This window comes from Sceloporus undulatus, chromosome 2 (genome assembly GCF_019175285.1).
Source record: "Sceloporus undulatus isolate JIND9_A2432 ecotype Alabama chromosome 2, SceUnd_v1.1, whole genome shotgun sequence".
Lineage (NCBI taxonomy): Eukaryota > Metazoa > Chordata > Lepidosauria > Squamata > Phrynosomatidae > Sceloporus > Sceloporus undulatus.
In genome coordinates this window covers 297,993,921-298,002,256 of record NC_056523.1, presented here as the reverse complement: position 1 = coordinate 298,002,256, position 8,336 = coordinate 297,993,921, and positions in this window count along the sequence as shown.

Here is an 8,336-nt window from a genome sequence, read left to right as displayed (position 1 = left end):
CAGGATGGGTGCTTTCCCCCCTCCTTTTTTAAAAAAACTGGTGGCAGTATGTGCATATTTTGTCAAATTTAAAAACCTCCAGGTGTGTGTGTGTTGTGCGTATTTGGGTTACTACAGATTATGGATCTTTGTTTGCCTCCATTTTCTACCGCAAAATGCAATCTAATGCCATCTCTGCATCCTCCCTCCTTGCGACCCCAGAATGCCTCATACACATATGATGATGATGATGATGATGATGATGATGATGATGATGATGATGATAATAGTAATTAATTACTCACCTCGGAATGCCCTCTCTGCATCCTTTGCTTTCCCTCAGCCACCCCAGAATTCCTTACAGACACATACAGTAGCAAAAGCATTCTGTATCAGTTTGCCAAATTGAAAGAGAAACATTTGTAACATTCGCATTGTAGCATTCGCATATAAAAAATAATTTGGAAAAAAAGCCTTTTGCAAAGTGCCATGCTGGGAGCAAGCCAATGAAAGGGAAATGTAGCACAAGCACACACATTCTATCTATATATGTATCTACCTGTAGAAAAAATATTTGAACGGGTGTGAAAGCCTTGGATTCGATTGTGAAAGAATCGGGGCCAATATGAACTTCCTGTGGTTAATCCGGGTTCTGATCCGGGGTAAAAGGTAGTCTGAATGGCGCTGGTGTTTTCTTGGTAAGATTGGTTCAGATTTCAGAGGGAGTTTGACTTTGCCTTATTCTGTGGCTGAGTAATCCTGGATATTTCAGCCAAAATTGCTGGGTTTTGTGAAATAAACTAAAGTTGCCATAAAAAAACCCTGAATAAATAAATCGTAGAAAGCCATCTGAAAACAGTTTTTCCCCCTATGAAAACATGATTTTGTGTAGAAAAAGAGGGGTTTTTTTAAGTGCAAAAGATGCTTCCCAGAAAACCACATAGGATTTTTGTGCAAATCTAGCATTTAATTTTATACAAAACCCCCAGTTTTTCCACCAAAAGGCTGAGGGGTTTTTTGCATAAAAATTGTGGGATGGGTGAAAAAAAATAGTTTTTTTTCCCAGAAAAAAAAATCCTGGAGCCTACATGGGATTTTTTGTTCATGTTTTTTCTCCAATAAGGATTAATTTCACACAAAATGTAGGCTCTTAGTAGCATTTTCTGTATTTAAAAAACTGGGTTTTAAACACAAAATATAGTTTTTATAGGGGGAAAAACTGTTTGCAGATAACTACATGGGGAGTGTACATTTCAAAATCATTGAGTTGTGTCCCCACTCAACCTCAAAAAGCAATTTTTCACCAACACCCCCCCCCCCAAAAAAAAACACATGGGACTATCTGAAAACAGTGTTCATTTTATATAGAAAGAATGCTGTTTGCAAAAATAATTTTTTTAACCACACACAAATTTCTGCACAGAATAATTTCCTAAACTTGCTGGTCAAATATCAAATGAGAGATGACAAAATTGTTCAGTTTCTCCTACAGCAGGAAGAAAATTGCAGAAATTATTTGTCCTTGCTTTCAATAATGAAACACTTTTTCTCATCCCTACTGGTAAGTCAACAGGCATGAGGTTCTTCATGTACATTGAGAGATCATGTAGCACCTTTCCAACCAACTGAAAGAAAGAAGTTGGCAGCTCTACTAGAGCCCTGTTAAAATGCCTGTACTGCAGCCACTCACTCACAAAGTGCAAGGTCGCGAGTTCAGTACCAGCCAAGGACTCAAGTTCAACTCAGGCTTGCATCCTTGGAGGCAATTAGCTTATACATTAGCTTAGGGCAGGGGTTCCCAACCTGGGGGTCGCCAGGTTGGGATTCCCCCTCCCTCCCCCTCCCTTTTTCCCTGTGGGTGCCAGCGGTAGCGCTAGCAACCGCAAGAAGAAAGGGCTGGGGTCGTCTCCTCCCCTTGCCTTCTCCTCATGGGTGCCCTCGAAGGCACTCGTGAGGAGGAGACGAGAGGGCCGGGGTCACCTCCTCCCCTTGCCCTCTCCTTGTGGGTGCCCTCGAAGGCACCTGTGAGGAGGAGGCGAGAGGGCCAGGGTCGCCTCCTCCCTTGCCTTCTCCTCGCGGGTGCCCTCGATGGCACCCGGGAGGAGAAGGTGAAAGGGATGGGACTTCAAGCCCCAGCAGCCTTTGAGACCAGAAGTCCCGCCCCTTCTTCCCCGGTGGCCTCCCTGATTGGTTGGGAGGCTGGGAAGGGGTGGGACATCTGGCCACAAAGCCCGCTGGGGCTTGTAGGCAGTCGAAAGTCCTGCCCCTTCCCTTCACAACCAATGAGGGAGGTCGCGGGTGGGACTTTTGCCCGGAATGGGGGTCGCGGCCCAACAAAGGTTGGGAACCGCAGGCTTAGGGAGTGCTAAAGTGCACTGATAAGCGTTATAGAAATGTACTTGCTATTGCTGTTTTCTCAGATGCATTTTTACATCTGCATTTTTGAGGTTCTCCATGGTTTGTTTGTTTGTTGTTGTTGTTGTTTAAATATTGAAATAGTTTGATCTGTAAAGCCTATGATTCCCTGGTAAAATAGCTGGTGGCACAAGATGGCCTCTTGCATCATCTGAGTGAAAGCACCTGTCAGCTATGACCATCTGTTCAATTAAAGGAAAGGAAGAGGATGCCTGGGATCAGCTTCCTTGTCTTAAGGGGAAGAGCTTTCAAGGCTAAGAGAATGTGCCTTTGCTCAGCAGAAATACACTCTCGTTGGCTTCTGGGCATGTCATAAGATCCTCTCCCCAAGCAATAGGCTTTTTGCATGTTAAGAGAATTGATCAGAAGTCATAAAGTGTAGCCCATTTGCAATTACTAGATGTGATGCCTTCATGGCACAAAGAACAACTAGTATCTTGCCCGAAGAAAGAAAACCCTGCCCTGTCTTTACCAGACTTCAATACCACTGTGTGGTGTTTGAAGCCTTCTTCCAGGCGCACTTAAATCCTGATGGTATTTGAAGGCAAATAAAAGCGCCACTGAAGAGGGTGGGGACAGAATCCAAGATGTAGTCTAAAAAATATCTGACAGTGTTTTTATTACTGTGAAAAGAAACAGTTGCTCAGTACTCCCTTGGGCAGAGTTTCAAAATTTCCTTTTTAGAAAACCTGATATAATAACATGCTGAAGCCATCCATGCCTGATGGGACCCAGAACATCATCCTACTACTACGAAGCTACTTTTGGTGGCTTCAGCATGTTATTATATCCATTCATCTTAGCAAATATTTGCCAAGTTCTTTGTCCTTGGTCAACAGCAACACTGTCACAGACAAAATGAGAGGAAGGCAAATTCCACCCATCCCTCCCAATAATCAGATTAACATTCGTGCTGAATCCTCCAAATTAGTTTCTGGGAGCAGCTCAGTGCTATTTAAAGCTGTAAACTAAGAGTGTGAAGAAATTTCAACAATGCCAAGATTCTTCATGAGCCTGGCCGTGCTGGTGAAGTGAGAAAGCACATTGAGCATTCTTCAGCCCTCTCAAGAGAGCTGGCTTCTAGTATAAGAGCAAGACAAAAGTCCTGTTCAGACTGACCTGAAAGGCCGGCCTGGGGACAGACTCAGGGTATCGTGTCCACATGACACATACCCTGACTCTACCCCCCCCCCAGGACGCCATGACACCGCGCACAACTTCAACTGCCATGCAGTGTCATGGCACTCCTCCGGCACTGCATCCATACCACGCAGCGCTGAAGGAGCACCATAAAGCTGTGCCAATGCAGCTATGGTGTCCTTTCCAGGGTGCAAAAAGGAACCACTTTTTGCGGCTTCTTTTCATGCCCTGGAAAAGCCAGAACGGGGCTGCAGCATGAGATTGCTGCAGCCCTGATCTAGTTAAAGAAGGGGTGGCTCTTCGGGGCTGTTTGTACAACCTCAAAGACACTAAATTTTCCCCCATTATGGTTTTTGCAATTTATTCAAAAAGAGTTTTGCACAAAACTCTTGCCTCTGTGCAAAACTGGCAGGCTTGTTCCCTTTTGTGACGCTAAGCACAAAGATACACAGTGGTACACACATTCAGCAAGCACAATAGGACAGGGGACAGATCACAACAATACAAACAATCTACGCCAGTGGTCCTCAAACATTTTTGGGACTACCACCCCCTTTTCTCTTGGGCAACAACCCTAGCATCCTTTCCATGCCTATTTCTTGATATTAGCCATCTGGCCCACATGTATCTCAGCTGTACCCAATTCATTAAAGCTTCCTCCTCAGCCTCTCATGTGCAAATACAGCAGCAGCAGCAGTGGCCCAGGCCCGCTCCTCCCTCTTGCTCGTTGCAGCCTTACAACAAAACAAAGGTCGACTGGCCAGATACTCAGTTGTTGCTCCCAGGGTGACCAGGTGCAAAGGGAATAGCACCCAAACAGCCAGTCAAGCAGCATCTGGGCAGCCAGTCAGCTTGGGAGCAGCAACTGAGCAGCTGGTTGAGCAACAGCCAAGAAGCCTCTTGCCCATGCGGGCCTTGCAGCATCTCTGTCACTGTTCAACAGACTCCTCAATTGCTGTTCCCTTTGCACCCAGTCACATGGGAGCAGCAACTGAGTAGCTGGTTGAGCAGTGGCTGAGAAGTCTCTCACCTATGCTGGCCTTGCAGCAAAGGCCAGCATAAGAGAGAAGCTTCTTGGTCGCTGCTTGACTAGCTGCTCAGTTGCTGTTCCCGAGGTGACCAGGTGCAAAGGGACAACTCCCCAGTGAGGAAGGAATCTCAGTCCTTCGCAGGGTGGAGAGAGGTGCAGCTGGTGTCCCACTTTCTCTCTGGCAAGGAAAGGCTGAGAGGCGAGAAAGGCAAAGGAATAATTCAAAAATCAACCCTGGATACTCTTCCCTCTCCTTCCTCAGCCTTCCCCACAAAGCTTCAAAAGTCATCCCGCTACACACAAACATTGTTTCCTCTGCTACCTTTTCTCTCAGTTTGTCTGATGAAAGAAAGCAGCAGCAGTAGCAACACAGCTTCAACCCTTCTGCCAAGTCCCAGCAAAGTTCACAAATGAGAAAGCTCCTTTTTGCCACCACTTCTCCCCTGCCACATGTGCTCTAACTCCTCATCCTCAGCATGTTCCTCAAGGCCGCTAGTTCCCCTTGACTTTCTTGCATGCCAATACTTTGACTGAAGTCTCATCTTCTGCCCCCTTTTCCCTCACACACACACCCAGATCCTTCCACTACCCCCAGGGGGCATACAGGCCACTTTGGGTCTCATTGATCTATGCAATGCTACTACTTTTACTAGTGGACTAAGCAACAAATTTCCCAGTATTGTTCATTTTAGAGGAATCTGCAAGCAAACCTTTCTGTATATTTGTAAATTTTCTCCCAGACCAAAAACAGCTCCAAAGAAAGGGCTTCAGGAAGGTGCTGTACTATTTTTATTGTTTTGAATACACTGCTCTTTTAAACTACTCTCCACTCACCCAGCCTTATTTCCATGTTTTGGAGGTAATATGGTTTATAAATACAGTTAACAATAACAACTGTATGGAAGTAATCTTTCCAAACAGAAGAATCCCCTGCTTTATCACAAAGGCGCTTTACAAACCACCCAAAATGGTGGTCTGCTGGCACTGGTGTTTGCTGCGCCAGGGAACCGCAGTGGACAAACCATGCGATTCCTTGGCGCAGCAAAAAGAACCCGCAAAAAGTGGGTTCTTTTTGCGGTGCAGTAATGATGCTGCAAGGCGCCAATGGCACACTTGTGGCATCATTTCTGTGCCGCGACATGCGGATGCTAAGCGTCCGCTACATTAAAATGGTGGCGCCCGTGTAGAATGGGCACTGCCATTTTGTACATGCTCAGCACATACTAGGGTTAGGGCTGAGTAATATAGTACGTGCCGAGCATGTAATATTGGCACATCTGGAACGCGCCTAAGGCTCTAGAGTGATTTTTTAAAATAAAAATCCTAAAGAAGGTGAGACAAATAGGAAAGAAGTGGTAAACATCCTGAAAATAGGGAACAAGTGAAGGATTGGACACACCTGCCTCAGCTATCACAGTTTACATGACATAAAAATGCATCAGTATTTTAAATATGTGCCCTTGGCTACAAAGAATTCACTTGGGGATTCTGTGGAAAAGGAGGAGAAATAGCCAAATACATCACAAGATTGGCAAAACATAATTTAGAGTTTTGTTTTTTTTAAAAAATCAGGATGTACAGCAACAAATATTATAACCATCCAACATATTTGTTCTGTCTCCAAAAGCATCATACTTTATGCTTATTTTCTGTACTTGGTGTTTTAGGTACCTTAAAAGGGGGGGGGTGTCACAAAGTTTTTTAAAGCACCCAAGATAATACATTATGACATTTGTTTAAGATTTATTTAGTGAGTCTTCCATTCAGGAGTCTATAAATTAAAATTTCACTTGTCTGGAGTTAAACATACTACTCAAGATCAGCAAGAGAGGAGAGCAAGTATGAATGTGTGTGCATGCACTTACACTTACAAAGCAGTGGAACTTTATCCTAATTGTAAACATGGCAGATGGAAAAAGCTGGATCACCTACAGCCATATATAAACTGTTCAGAATAAATGAGGGGTTACGTATGGCTGAGGGTTGAGGAAAATGGCTTCGTGTGGGGTTTTAAAAAGGAAGTCTATGCTATGATCTATACTATCAGAGCAGACGATAACGGCAAGATTTAGGAACAAAGCAGCATTCAATTCAGAATATAGCCAATTAAAATATTCACTGGATACTGGAGAGATCTTATCTGCATATTATCTAACAATGGATAAATGGACAAACATGTTTAAAATGCCAATGTGGCCAATTAGAAATGTTGGACTGGAACTTGGGAATTCCAAGGTCAAATCATGACTGATTCAGTTGAGGAGCCTTATCACAATCTCTGTCAACCTGAGCTACCTTACATGGTTGTTGTAAAGATGAAGTGGGGAAGAGGGAAAAGAAGGGCCAAATACACCACTGGAGTAGGACATCAATCAATCAATCAATCTGTGAAAGGACTGATAAATTTCTATTCCACTGTTCATCAAAGTGAAACTTTAGCAGCCCTTTAGATCCTGGTGAAACTGTGGGGTGGGCAAATGCCAGGGAGGGGGGGGGGGCACTCATTGACCTCTAAAGAACTTTGGAGGTATGTACTCTATACCATGCCCCATCCCGCCCCCATCCCAGCCTTGGAATTTTTAATTTTTAAAATTTATTGCCTTTTTTCTTTTTTCTCTAAAAGGATCCTCCGCAAGGGAGTCAACCTGAAGAAAATGCCTGGCTTACATCCCGGTTAAATAAATCTATCTCTTGAGCCTAAAACCAAGATGGTTATAGAATGACCTTCATGGACTGCATCTACCCTGTAAAATCAATGCAATTTGACAACGCTTTAACTGCCATGGCTCAGAGCTATGAGATTCTGGAATTTGTAGTTTTATGAGATATTTAGCTTTCTCTATCAGAGAACTCTGGTGCCACAACAAGCTACAAACCCAAGGATTCCACAGGATGGAGCCATGAAAGTTAAAGCAATGTCAAACTGCTTTAATTTTGCAGTGTGGCAGCAGCCTAGGAAAGGGGTAAACAAACTGCAAGCCACAAACTGCATGTGGCTCCCAAGGATGTCTTGTGGCTCCCAACACCTCCAGCATTCCCAAACTACACTTTTGTCTGGGCAAGAGAGAGGGGGGTGGAGGGAGGGAATTTATGCTCCTGGAAGACTCTATGTATAACAATTTATTTTTAAATTTGACAACCAGAAGTAGATTTCTGTCCACATGAGTTTTGATAGTCCATACAGCCTCCCGTGGGTCCTGGGGCAAAAAAGTGCATGCTGGAAGGATCAGCTGCTATCGCCCATCCATGTTCTAGGGAAGGAGGAACATTTTATGTTAGGTATTAATATACACGCACAGGCACACACACAGGCACACACACACACACACACACACACACACACACAGAGAGAGAGAGAGAGAGCAGAACTGGTGGACATTCAGGGGCCAGAAGTTACAAGCAGCTGAAGGGCTGCACTTTCTCTACCCTAGTACTGATGGAAAAATACTATTATTGGATGTGAAAGGAGAAGAGAAGAGAAGAGAAGCTGCTCTTATCAACCCTGCTGATAAGACTTCATGCTGTCCAGTATTTCACAGATGGAAACCAGACACACATGACCAAGAAACATCAGTGTGGGCAAGATGGCAAAAGTCATTAGTGATTGTACTATGTTTTTGAATAGCTGTAGGGTACCTTTAATCCCATGTTGGGAGTAAGGCAGGATATAAATCAAATAAAATTTTAAAATATATTAATGAGGTAGATCATTCATGCTAGGAGAGGCAGAAGAAGTTTGCTTTTGCCTGGTGGGGCTGTATCTGCACTGCAG